The sequence below is a fragment of the Heteronotia binoei genome, chromosome 17, assembly GCF_032191835.1.
Source record: "Heteronotia binoei isolate CCM8104 ecotype False Entrance Well chromosome 17, APGP_CSIRO_Hbin_v1, whole genome shotgun sequence".
Classification (NCBI taxonomy): Eukaryota; Metazoa; Chordata; class Lepidosauria; order Squamata; family Gekkonidae; genus Heteronotia; species Heteronotia binoei.
In genome coordinates this window covers 21,318,510-21,332,453 of record NC_083239.1, presented here as the reverse complement: position 1 = coordinate 21,332,453, position 13,944 = coordinate 21,318,510, and the positions used below count along the sequence as shown (strand labels likewise).

The 13,944-nt window shown below is 49.0% G+C and overlaps 1 protein-coding gene across 1 annotated transcript in view; it reads right to left on the bottom strand.

Moving 5' to 3' along the window:
- The window catches only part of NDUFS5 (NADH:ubiquinone oxidoreductase subunit S5), a 187,902-nt gene that overhangs the window by 108,581 nt on the left and 65,377 nt on the right, over positions 1–13,944 (bottom strand). The gene's annotated exons all lie outside the window — the stretch shown is intronic.

Genomic DNA, 13,944 nt, shown 5'->3' with positions numbered 1-13,944 from the left:
CAGCACGTTCAGAAACTTCAAAGCACTGAAAACACTGAGCTCTTCAATAACATTCTATTAAACACATTGCATATTGTTGCCAAAATTATTTACATCTAAACAAAAAACCCTGAATATGTGTACAGTAAGAATTATTATTTAATGATGTAGATTTCTCTTAAATAAATCAGTGCTCTGAAGCTTTGGAGTACCACAGAAGCGCTTTTTTTTTTCAATGTTCCCCCAAATTTTCCAATGGAAAAATTGGGAGTGTCCTCAGACTGCTTTACACATGCATTTAGGGTGGGGAAAGGAAGGAAAGGAAAGGTCCCCTGTTCAAGCACCAGTCGTTTCCAACTCTGGGGTGATGTTGCTTTCACAACGTTTTCATGGCAGACTTTTTTACAGGGTAGTTTGCCATTGCCTTCCCCAGTCTTTTACACACACACACACACACACACACACACCCCCAGCAAGCTGGGTACTCATTTTACTGGCCTCGGAAGGATAGAAGGCTGAGTCAACCTTGGGCCGGCTACCTGAATCCAGTTTCCGCCTTGCCTTAAAAAGCACTACTTCAGTTACTCTAAAAGAAAACATTTCATGGTAGGTTTTTTCATTGCTCCCAAAATTTCAATTTTTTTGTTGGAAAACCCGAAAACGGTCAAAACAGAGGAAAAAGTTTTTCCCTCTGCATTTTTCTGTTCTACCCCAATCCAGACTGACACAGGGCGTCCTTGTTTCTTCACGTTTGGGAAGTATATAGATTTACTGCCCTCTAGAGGCGTTTTGCAGCAATGCAACTATAGTTTGTTTTAGGCCTGTGACTCTTTTCCAAGGTTTATGAAATCTATGCCTTGCTGAAAAGAATGCAAATGATCTTCAAATTAAGGAGAGAGAGCTGAATGATTCATGACCCATAAACTGTTCCATGGTTAGTGTGGTTTGTTTGTTCAATCCTTCTGTGCTCCCATTTCCCTTTTTGGCTGCATCTGATCAAATTCAGCCAACACAAGCCAACCATTCCCTTAAGAGTAAACGAAGTGTAGATTGGTCTCCATCTCAGTTCTGCTTCTATGAGAAAATAATAGTACATGCCGTGCTAGTGCTAAGGAATTAGGTCTATGTCAATATAATGTGGCAAGAGCCATTTGAATCCAAGGTCAAATTCTTCTGCTGGTACTTGGTGTCTGCCACTTGGGATCCAGTGAACTATACTTGTGTAATATTCCCCCAAAGGGCTAGGCTTTTAAAAGTTTTGTGTTCTCAATGTTATTCTTTTTCAAATCAGTTGGCCTCCCGGAAATCAGTCCAGAGAGAAGGGCATGGTGTTTCTATAGCAGAGGTGTGCACGTGTATTCAGGAGGGATGCAGAATAGGAAGTGAATTGTAATAAGCTATAGGTCCCCAACATGGTGGCCGCCAACACCTTTCCTGGTGCCTGCCAAGTGTTTTTTTTTTAATTCTGTTTTTATTTTAACTTTAATTTTCCAATATTCTCAACATATTAAGGTAGGAAATCAAACAGCAATTAATCTCACATTTAAAACCCATCTCCAAATTGAAATTTGATCATAAACCTTCCTAGGATCTATATGTCTTATATCTAATAATTATCCTTTTAGCTAATGTAATCATTTACTACAGTACTTATATTCTTATATCTGAATTGCACCAAGTGTTTTTAGAAAGTGGGTGGGGCCAGATTAGTCTTTTATCCAGCAGAACTCTTAATTAGCTGGACAGATTTAAAAAAAAAAAGTTTTGGCAGCATCTGTCACCATCTGCACCACAGCACAAGGATATTCATTTTGTGACTCAAGTAAATGCAGCAGCCATTTTGTGACTGACTCTGCCTCCTGCAGCAGCCATTTTGTGGCTGCTGTTATCATGCTGTCAGTTCTAAATGTGTCCATAGGCTTGAAGTGGTTGGGGACCCCTGGGCAATATTCTCTCTAAAGCAGAACCTTGTGAGCAAAAGTCTACTTTGTGAGCTACTGGCATTAAAGTTATGAGCAGCTACATAAATTATTGTGCTGTGAGGCTATTTTTCCTGAGCTAAGACAAAGTGTGAGCTGGAGGCCAAAAATCTTTGAGCTAGCTGTCAAGTCGGCAGATTCAATAACGAGTCAATGTAGATACAAAGAAACTAGTTTATTGATACTGGTTACTTGCAGCCTTGGCCAGAGCTTGAAAAGACTGGAGACCGTATATTAGATACATTGCATATAAGGAGCACTTCAAAGGGATTCCTACGGGCCGGGGAATCTTGCAAGGGGAACATTCACACATAGATGTTACCAATACATTCTCATGTTGATTAGAGGCCCGTGGCCTTGGTACTCTCAGGCTTCCTGTCTCCCCCGGGGCCTGAGCTGAGAAGGTTCAGATAAGACTTTTCACACATCACCATTTCAAAGCAGGGACATTCTCTATGGTAGGGGGGGGGGGAACAGGAGAGAGTTAGCTAGCAGCATTTGGTTACACTTTGGTTCTACCCAGCATGCTCTTTGAATGAGCCAGAGTTAAAGCCAGACTTGACATATTGCCCCCCTAAGCCGCTTCTACCGCCCTGTTGGAACATTTTTGATGGAACTTCTTGATCAGATCGGGGGCCAATATATCCTTTTCTGCCACCCATTCATTTTTGCTGGAGGGAAAGTGTTTCCACTTTATCAATAATACAAGACCCCCCTTTTGACTCTAGAGTCCAGGATTTCTTGGACTTCGTGGTGGTTCTGGTTCCCAATCAAGACGGGCTGTGGGGCGGGTGCTCGAGGGGTCTCGACGGAGTAAGCTGCAATGAAATACAGGATGCACTTTACTAAACATTTTGGGCAGCTCTAGTTCCACCGTTACTTGATTTATCACCCTTGAGATTCTGAACGGCCCCAAGAACTTGTATGCTAGTTTCTTCGAGGGTTGGCTAAGCGGCAGGTTCTTAGTGGATACAAATACCGAGTCCCCCACTTTGAAGTCCCAGGCTGGGACATGTGACTTGTCATATTGTTTTTGTAGGTTTCTTTAGCTGCTTCTAAGTTCTCTTGGATTGCTTTCCAACTCTTGCTCGGCCCTCGCCACCACTGTTCAGATGGTGTCGATTCCAGGGAGGGATCCCCCCCGTGCAAAAGTGGCATGGGTTTTCCCTTGTATCCGTGGACGGTTGCGAAAGGGTAAGTCTTGGTGGAACTGTGCAGGCTATTATTGTACCCATATTCAGCAAAGGGGAGTAGATCCACCCAGTCGGACTGCCGGTGATTAATGAAACAACGTAAATATTGTTCCAGAAGCCCGTTTACGTGTTCTGTCTGTCCATCCGTCTGGGGGTGGTAGGCGGAACTCAACCCTTGCTCCATCCCGGCTAGTTTACAAAACTCCCGCCAAAAGTTGGCAACGAACTGCAGGCCGTGGTCGCTAATGACCTTGTCGGGAAACGAGTGAAGTCGGACCACGTGATTGAAAAAGAGTAGGGCCAACTTCTTTGCGGTGGGCAATTGGGCAAGGAGGATGAAGTGGGCTTGTTTGGAAAACGTGTCCACTACTACTAATATCACTGTTTCCCCATGAGAGGGCGGTAGCTCCACAATAAAATCCATTGACACTACTGACCAGGGGCGCTTGGCCGTCTCTAGGGGTTTCAATAGCCCCGGAGCTTTACCACCCCTTCTTTTGGCCACAATATAGATGGGGCAGGAGGCTACGAATTCTGATACGTCCTTTTTGAGGGACGGCCACCAAAATTGTCTGTTGATTAAGTGGAGCGTCTTAACGTAGCCAAAGTGCCCTGCCAGTTTGTTAGAGTGGCAAAACTGTAGCACTTCCGCTCTAAAACTCTTTGGGATGTAGAGTTTTTCCCCTTTATACCACAGTCTGTCCTCCCTTTTGTGAATGTCTCCGGGGCGGTCGTACCCCTCCTTCTCAGTTTCCATGGCCAGTTTCCCCGTACCTAATTCACCCAAGTCCCTCTTTTTCTGCAACCGTGTAGTTACTACAGCCGCTACCTGTGAGGGTGGGACCAAGGAGTCTACCACTTCCTCCCGCTGGCTCTCGTGTTGTGGGAGGTGGGACAGAGCGTCTACTAAGAAGTTTTTCGCCCCCGGAATGTGCCTCAAAGTAAAGTCGAATTTGGAGAAAAATCCTGCCCACCTGATTTGCTTTTTGCTCAGCTTCCTCTTGCCCATAAGGGCTTTGAAGTTTTTGTGGTTGGTCCAGATTTCAAATGGCATCTTCGCTCCCTCCAGCCAGGACCGCCATGTTTTCAAAGCGAAAGTTACAGCGAAAGCTTCCTTGTCCTACACTGACCAGATCCTTTGCTTGCCTGAGAACTTTCTGGAGATATAGGTGCAAGGTTTTAGTCGCCCTTCCCCGTCCCTTTGCATGATTATGGCTCTGACAGCCACATCGGAGGCGTTGCATTGCACAATGAAGGGGCGCTGTTCATCGGGGTGGCTCAGGACCGGCTCACTTGTGAACAGGTGTTTTAGTTTGTCAAAGGCCGTTTGGCACTTCGGGCTCCAATTCAGGTGGGCTCCCGGAATCTTCGCCTCTGGCCCTTTCCCCTTGGTTTTTAGCAACTCGGTTAGGGGGAGGGCGATCTGGGCGAACCCCTCTATGAAGGTCCTAAAGAAATTTGCGAACCCGAGGAAGGAGCTGTCTACGTGTCCTCGGGGGAGCCCACTCTAGTACCACCTGCATTTTGGCCAGGTCCATCGCCAACCCCTCCCCCAACACCCTGAACCCCAAGTAATCCAGTTCTGTCTTATGGAATTCACATTTAGACAATTTGGCATAGAGTTGGTGGCTCATCAGTGTGCTTAGCACCTCTCTCACTAATTTCACGTGAGATTGCTCGTCCTGCGAGTAAATAATGATGTCATCCAGATACACCACCACCCCCTTAAACAGGAACTTTCTGAGTACATCATTTATAAAGTTCATGAACACCCCTGGGGCCCCCTGTAGTCCGAAGGGCATGACCAGGTATTCAAATTGTCCCATAGGCATGTTAAACGTGGTCTTCCACTCGTCCCCCTCCTTGATTCGGAAGTACGTGTCTCTCAAGTCCAGTTTGGTAAAAATCTTGCCCTCAGACACTGTGCTCAACAAGTCTCGGATTAGGGGAATGGGGTAGGCGTTGCTTGCTGAAATCGCATTAATCCCGCGAAAGTCTGTGCAAAGCCTAAGCGAGCCATCCTTCTTCTTCCAAAACAATACCGGGGCCGCGTGGGGGGCGGTCGGCGGTCGGATGAATCCTCTCTCCAAATTCAGGTCTAGGAACTTGCGGAGCTCCTTCTTCTCCGCCCAGCCCATGGGGTATAATTTGGCGCTGGGTAGAGTTTCCCCTGGGATTAGCTCTATGGCACAGTCGGTATTCCGGTGGGGGGGTAGTTGGTTCACCCCCTGCTTGCTAAACACCCCCATCAGATCCCGATAAACTCTTGGGACAGTGTGGGTCTCCTCCACTGACATGCAGGCCCTCTCTTTGGCCTCGGGAGCCCTCGGCCCCCAAGCGGGGTCCCAAAGGTGCATCTTGCATAGGGGGTCTATGAACCGGATTGTCTGCACCCCCCACCTTATCTGGGGTTCATGCTTTTCTAGCCAACCCACCTCGAGCACTACGGGGTAGGAGCAAGAGGGGGCGATGACGAAGGACTCCAAGTCCCAGTGCTCCTCACTCCCCATGGGCAGGACCTGAGTTTTTAATTTGCACGGCTCCCCTCGCATCACCGACCCATCCATCTGCTCGAACTGCATCGGGTAGGGCAGCGGAGAGCTTTCGAGTCCCAAAGCTTCTTCTAAGTTGGGGGTGATCAGCTCCCGGTTGCACCCTGAGTCTATTAGGGCCCGAACTTGCATGAACCTTTTCAATTTAGTGTTCAGTAGTTTCACCCCTACAAAGTACAACCATCCCGTAATGCTCACCCTCAGCAGTGCCGGCTCCTCCTTGACCTGCTGGTTGGCACCCTTTAGAGCAGGTCATTCTCGTTTCCCGCTGGCTCGGACGGCCAAGCCAGGTCGCTCAGCTCCGCCGACAACAGCACATCTTCCTCCGGTTCCTCCACCATGGCGAGGCTGCTCTTCACCGCTTCCTTAGGGCGGCCAGGCGTCATCTTAGGCATCGGGGTGCTCACCTTCGGTACTTTCTGAAACATTGCGCAAGGCGAAAGGTCTCAGCTGTCAAGATGTGGAACTTCAAGTAAAGTAGGACCATGTTAGTTTAGACAATTAATCCATTTATTGAGAATGCACATACAGTATGGAAGCAGATTGAGTTTGATACTGGTCCAAGGCTGGAGCCAGTCTTTTCTAGGTTTCTACAGGCGGGAAACAATACAGCCTTTTTTCACGCCCCCAGAGAAAGCCGGCTCTTCCCAGGGTGTTATCTCATTCCCAGCGGAAGAGTCCTTGAGGATGTGCACTTCAAAGCTGCAGTTTCTCACATCGGAGTGAGATTTTACTCTTGCGGTTACAATATGCTTTGGAAAATAGGCACTGGCTACAGTTCTCATGGTTAGTAAAGCAGGGTTCATGCTGAAATACATCATGGCGTTAGTCATGTCAAGCATTCTATTCTATATTTCGTTTCAGCAAGTTACACGTCTGACATACTGCCCCCCCTAAGCTCTCGCTCGGGGTTTGTCTGGGTGCAGCAGGTAAAACTTCTGCAACAGTTGTGGGGCTCGTAGGTCGCCCGACTTTACCCACTCATCGCAGCTGTGGGGAAAATACTTCCAGCGGACCAGATAGTACAGGATCCCCCGCTGGACCCTGGAGTCCAGGATTTCTTGCACCTCATGGTGGCTTTGACCCTCCACTTGAATAGGACGTGGCTCTGGAGGGCGGGGGTGCCAAAATGTGGGCCCAGGGTCCCCCCGAAGAAGGCTGCAATGAAAAACAGGGTGGATCTTACTAAACATTTTAGGTAGTTCCAGTTCCACAGTGACTTGGTTAATGACTCGCTTTATTTTGAATGGCCCCAGGAACTTGTAAGCTAGTTTGCGACAAGTTTGGGGCAATGGAAGGTTCTTTGTAGAGAGGAACACTGTCTCACCCACCTTAAGCTCCCACTGGGGAGAGTGCTTCTTGTCAAAATAGTCTTTGTAAGTCTTTTTGGCGTTTTCCAGGTTTTCCTGAATTAGCCGCCACCCCTTTTGTATTCCCTCCCACCATTGCTGACATGTGCTGGATATGAGCGGGCCATCCTGGGCCGGTAGCGAAGGGAATGGTTTGCCTTCGTACCCGTAGACGATCTGAAAAGGGGAGGCTTTGGTAGAACTGTGGACGCTATTATTATACTCGTACTCAGCAAAGGCTAAGAGTTCTACCCAGTTGGTTTGTTGGTAATTGACAAAACACCTCAGGTACTGCTCCAGCAGCCCGTTAACCCTCTCCATCTGTCCGTCCGTTTGGGCGTGGTAGGCAGAGCTTAGTCCCTGCTCCATTCCGGTTATTTTGCAAAACTCCTGCCAGAAGTTGGCAACAAACTGAGGCCCCCTGTCACTAATTACCTTTTCGGGGAATGCGTGGAGCTGTACCACGTGGTGGAAAAATAGATAGATAGATAGATAGATAGATAGATAGATAGATAGATAGATAGATAGATAGATAGATAGATAGATAATTTTATTTGTATCCCGCCCTCCCCGCCGGAGCTAGTTTCTTTGCGGTAGGGAGTTGTTTGCAAGGAATGAAGTGGGCTTGTTTAAAGAAAGTGTCCACCACCACTAGATCACTGTTTTTCCATGGGAGGGGGGCAGTTCCACTATGAAATCTAAAGAGACCACAGCCCAGGGGCGAGACGCCGTGGGGATGGGTTGGAGTAGCCCCGGTGTCCCCCCCCCCTCTTTTTCGCCATGATGCAGACCGGGCAGGAACTCACATACTCTGAGATATCTTTCTTTATTTGCGGCCACCAAAATTGCCTGCTCACTAGATGTAGGGTCTTCACATACCCGAAGTGCCCGGCTAGCTTGTTACTATGGCAGTGCTGTAAAATTTCAGATCGGAGGCTCTGGGGCATGTAGATCTTTCCCTGATAGTACCAGTACCCCTTTTCCCCTTTTTCTACCCCGTCTGGGAGGCTCCCCGCTTCTTTTTATACTTCGGCTTTCAGTTTCTCTCCACCCCAACTCCCCTCTGGATCCGACTTTTTCCCTGATCGGGTCGTTACTCCCCCCGCGATGGATGAGGGAGGAATTAGGGAGTCTATTGTTTCCTCCCTCTGGCTCTCGTGCTGCGGCAGCCGCGAAAGCGCATCAGCTAAAAAGTTCTTCGACCAGGGGATGTGTTTCAGGATGAAGTCGAATTTGGCAAAAAATCCCGCCCATCTAATTTGCTTGGCGGTTAGTTTCCTCCTCTCGGTTAGGGCCTCTAAGTTTTTGTGATCGGTCCAGATCTCGAAAGGGACCCTAGCCCCCTCCAACCACGACCGCCAAGTTTTTAGAGCATACATGACAGCGAACGCTTCTTTGTCCCACACTGACCAGTTTCGCTGCTCGTTGGAGAATTTTTTGGATTTATAAGCACAGGGTCTTAGTCTCCCCTCCTCATCTTTTTGCATTAATATTGCTCCCACGGCCATGTCGGAGGCGTCGCATTGCACCACGAAAGGCTTCAGCTCGTCGGGGTGGGCTAGCACTGGCTCGCTGGTGAAAAGCCTTTTTAGCTTCTCAAAGGCTGCTTGGCATTCCGGTGTCCAGTGCAGGCTCGCCCCAGATCGCTTCACCTCTGCCCCCTTCCCTTTCATTTTTAGCAACTCAGTCAGGGGTAGTACCGCCTGGGCAAACCCCTTTATGAACCCCCTGTAAAAATTCACGAATCCGATGAAAGATTGTAACTGCCGTCGGGTTCGGGGGGCCTCCCAATCTAGCATGGCTTGGACTTTTGCGGGGTCCATCGCCAGTCCCTCCCCCGACACTCGAAACCCTAGGTAGTCTAGCTCCGTTTGATGAAATTCACACTTTGACAGTTTAGCATATAATTTGTGTTGATACAACGTGGTCAATACTTTCCGAACCAGGGGCACGTGGGACTTCAGGTCTTTAGAATAAATAATGATGTCATCCAGGTACACCACCACCCCTTTGTACAGGAATTCCCGTAACACCTCGTTTATGAAGTTCATGAAGACCCCCGGTGCCCCCTGTAAGCCAAATGGCATTACTAAGTACTCAAATTGTCCCATCGGGGTGTTGAATGCTGTTTTCCACTCATCCCCCTCCTTAATCCTGATGCGGAAATAAGCGTCCCGGAGGTCGAGTTTGGTGAAAATCCTCCCCTCTGACACTGTGCTAAGGAGGTCTTTTATAAGGGGGATGGGGTACGCGTTGGACATGGAAATCCCATTGATCCCCCTAAAATCGGTGCAAAGTCTAAGGCTCCCATCCTTCTTCTTTCTAAATAGGACAGGGGCGGCGTGGGGCGCCGTGGCAGGTCTGATGAATCCCCGTTTTAGATTTTTGTCGATGAACTTTCTAAGTTCTTCCTTCTCCGCCCACCCCATGGAGTACAGTTTTGCTCGAGGCAGTTGTTGCCCCGGAATCAGCTCTATTGCACAGTCGGTGGGTCTGTGGGGAGGCAATTCGTTGGCTTCTTCCTCACTGAATGCCTGCTTCAGATCCCGGTACTCCCTGGGGATCGATCTCACTTCTTCTACCGTGACACAGACTTTCTTGTTCCATGGTGGCGGGTTGGGGCCCCACTCCTCCCTCCAAAGGTGATGGGTGCACCTCCAGTCCGTAAAGTCTATGGTGTGGGGGCCCCATTGGATATCAGGCTGGTGCCTGGCTAGCCATCCCACTCCTACTACCACATCAAAAGTGGAGGAGGGGGCTATCACAAAAATCTCGATTCCCCAATGCTCCATTGTCCCCACCGGCACCGCCTGGGTCTCTTCCATGCATGGCTCCCCCTTCATTGTCGTCCCATCCATTTGTTCAAACTGGATGGGTTGGGGAAGGGGGGTCCTAGCCAGCCCAAGGGCTTCTGCCAGGCGGGGGGTAATTATCTCCCTGGTACACCCTTAGTCAATTAGGGCCCGGGTGTGCATGAATCTCTTCAAGTTGGGATTCAGAAGGGTTACCGGTATAAACATCAGCTCTCCTGTTATGCTCACCGTGATTGGTGCCGGTGGTTTCACGACCTGCGTCTTGGCACCCATCAGTGCAGGTCGCTGTCGTTTCCCGACGGCTCAACGTCCCACGACTCTTCACTGGAATCCTCAATGGTCATAATATCCTTGTCAATCGCCACCGACGTGGCGACGTTGCCCTGATTGGGCTCCTTCGGCCTCCCTCCACCTTTCTTCGGGGTGTTTGCCAGTGCCTTTGCTATTGGTGGGGCAGCCTGTAGCTTTTCCAGACGGTTGGCGGCTAAGTGCCCAGGGTCTCCACATCAAAAGCACCTTCTTCCCGCACTCGGGGTGGAACTCGCCACCGGGATCGGGGCCTTTTTCGCCTCAGGCCGGGGGGGGGGTCTTAAGGGTGTGGACCCCCTTTCCGCTGGTTTGTTGTTGGCGGCGCATTATCACATGCTGCAGGTTCGTCTCGACCTCGCCCGCCAACTGGATCCATCCTACGAGCGTCTCGGGCCGGCCCTGTGTATAGCAACGATCGAGAACGCTCGCGTTGAGGCCATTCATAAACGCCTCGTACTTCATGCGTTTGCTCCAACCTCTCACTTTAGAACAGAGAGATTGAAACTCCGCCGCATATTCCCGGATCGATCTCGGCCCTTGCTCGATCTTTTGCAGCTGGGCTAGGGCTTTCGTCTCCTGCAGCGGGTCCCCGAATTGGTGGAGCATCGCTTGTAGCAACTCATACACCGAGCCCAAAGCCGGGCGTCTCGCTGCATAGAGGCTAACGAACCATTTTCTAGCCGCCCCCTTCAGCTTGGAGGCCAGGTAGTCTACTCGGCTAGCTTCGGTAGGGAAGGTCACCCCCCAATGGGTCATGAAGCTGTTGCACTGGATCGTGAAATACTCCACCTCGTCCGGGTCCGCGTCGAAGGTGATCTGGAGCTCCCTTCCCCTCGCGCCGTCCCACGGAGCTGGCGCAGGTTGTGGCGCAGGTCCCCCGGGTCGGGCGGGCACCTGCGGTGGAGCGGGTACTGGTGGTAGGGCTGGCACCGGCGGTGCTGGTTGTGCGGGCGTCTCCGGCGGCCCTGCCGGTGGCTCCGCCGGTTCTTCCCCCCCCGGCGGGGTGTCTGGCTCGTCCCTAGGCCCCTCACCTGGCGCTCCCCCGGGCGGACCTCTTGGCTCCTCTCTGCGGGTGGCCCCAATCTGCCTCCGGATCGCGTCCAGCTGCTCCTGGATCTTTCGGGTGATCTGGAGGTGACTGGCTTGGACCTCGTTTTGGATCTCTCTGGCCCAGAGGAGCATCTCGCTGCGCAGTAGCTGCGTGTCCTCACCCCGGCGCGGCCTTTCTCCCTCCTCCTCGTCCCAGCTTCTCCCCGGGATGGCATCCCCTCCTTCTGCCTCGGTCAGTAGCGCCGTATAATGCCCCGCTGCCTCGTCCATCAATGCCGTTGAGGTTCGCGGTTTCCACTGCTTCGGGGTGTATAGCAGGGTCGAGAAGTGGGTTGGGGACTTCACCTTCCTCCGCACCACCGTCACTCCCTTCGGGATGGTCGGTTCTTCAATCGGTTCAATGGGCTCTCCGTTATCTGGCGTCTTGGTGGCCATCCAGCCAAAGTTTCCAGTTCGGATAAGCTCCAGGAACATCAAACTCAAAATGTCAAGACGTGGAACTTCAAGTAAAGTAGGACCATGTTAGTTTAGACAATTAATCCATTTATTGAGAACGCACATACAGTATGGAAGCAGATTGAGTTTGATACTGGTCCAAGGCTGGAGCCAGTCTTTTCTAGGTTTCTACAGGTGGGAAACAATACAGCCTTTTTTCACACCCCCAGAGACAGCCGGCTCTTCCCAGGGTGTTATCTCATTCCCAGCGGAAGAGTCCTTGAGGATGTGCACTTCAAAGCTGCAGCTGGTTTCTCACATCGGAGTGAGATTTTACTCTTGCGGTTACAATATGCTTTGGGAAATAGGCACTGGCTACAGTTCTCATGGTTAGTAAAGCAAGGTTCATGCTGAAATACATCATGGCGTTAGTCATGTCAAGCATTCTATTCTATATTTCGTTTCAGCAAGTTACATGTCTGACATCAGCCTTTTGCTGAGCAATGGGTACATGGGCACACTTACTTGGGTTACACTCTGTTATAACTTCACACCATAGGTTATAACATCAAATTCATAACTATATACATTCTTCTTCATTTATACATACTAATACTTTCAATAACATTACAATTCAAACAAACTTTTCAGAATTTTACATTCGTCTTGACAGTGCATCCGCAATTACATTCTGCTTTCCAGGGATATGTTGTATGTCGAAATTGTAATCCTGGAGCTGTAAACTCCACCTTATTAGTTTGCTGTTTGTATCCTTCACCTGGTTTAACCATTTCAGGGGAGAATGATCTGTACATAATGTAAACTTTCTTCCCCATAGGTATGGTTTCAACTTACCTATTGCCCACACAATTGCCAAACATTCCTTTTCAATTACTGAGAGATGTTGCTCTCGGTCCAACAGCTTTCTACTCAAATACAGAATTGGATGATACTGTCCTTCCTCTCCCTGCTGACTTAATATTGCACCTATCCCAACATTAGATGCGTCAGTAAAGAGGGTAAACTCCTTGGTAAACTCTGGAGTTCTCAACACTGGTTCAGTGGTCAGAACCACTTTCAGTTGCTCATAAGCTTTTTGACACTCTGCATTCCAGTTTACTGGATCAGGGTACTTCTTTGTGCACTCACATAGCGGTGCTGCTATCGCGCTAAACTCAGGTATAAACATTCGGTAGTATCCTACTACACCCCAAAATGCTCTAATTTGTTTCTTGGTTTGGGGTCTGGGCCACTTGTGTATGGCTTGCACCTTTCCCCAATCTGCTTTGATCTTACCTCCTCCTAGCACATGTCCTAAATACTTAACATTGGCCATGGCTAGCTGACACTTAGATGCTTTGATGGTGAGACCCGCATCTTTTACCCGTTGTAACACAATGGCCACATGCTGCAAATGTTCTTTCCATGTAGCACTGTAAACAGCAATATCGTCAATATATGCAAGAGCAAATTCTTTCAGTCCCACTAACATCTTATCAATCAATCTTTGGAACGTGGAGGGAGCGTTCCTTAACCCAAATGGTAACACTGTAAACTCAAAGAGTCCCTCCTTGGTTACAAAAGCTGTTTTCTGCTGATCTTTAGGATCCATAGCTACCTGCCAAAAACCTTTTGTTAAGTCTAAGGTGGTAATAAAATTGGCAGCTCCAATTGTCTCGACCAACTCATCTATGAGAGGCATTGGGTATACATCTGGTACTGTGATCTTATTTAACCTTCTGTAGTCCATGCAAAACCTTATGGTTTTGTCCGGTTTGGGTACTAGGACTACAGGTGAGGCCCACGGACTTTCTGATGGTACAATCAAACCCAATTTCAACATTTCTTCTACCTCCTGCTGTACATACTTAGCATTCGGGCCGATCACTCTATACGGTGGGAGTGCTACAGGCCGCGAATCCCCTGTGTCAATCTTGTGACATGCTAGGTTTGTTTTACCTGGTACATCTGAAAAAATTGTTTTGTATTTTCCCAATATGGCTTGTAATTGGCCTCTTTGTTCTCCAGTAAGAGAAGGGGCGAACTGAACCTCATTAATGGTAACTTCTTGGGATATTTTCCCCCAACCCGACAATTCAGTTCCTGCACACATTCCCTTCTTAGCTATTAAAACCAAATTACCTCTATCAAAATAAGGTTTTAACATGTTTACATGGAACACTTTACATTGTTCACCATTCTCACTTAGGTTTACTACATAGTTCACGTTGGAGACCTTATGGGCGATGTATAAGGTCCCTCCCAGGCCACATCTAACTTGTTCT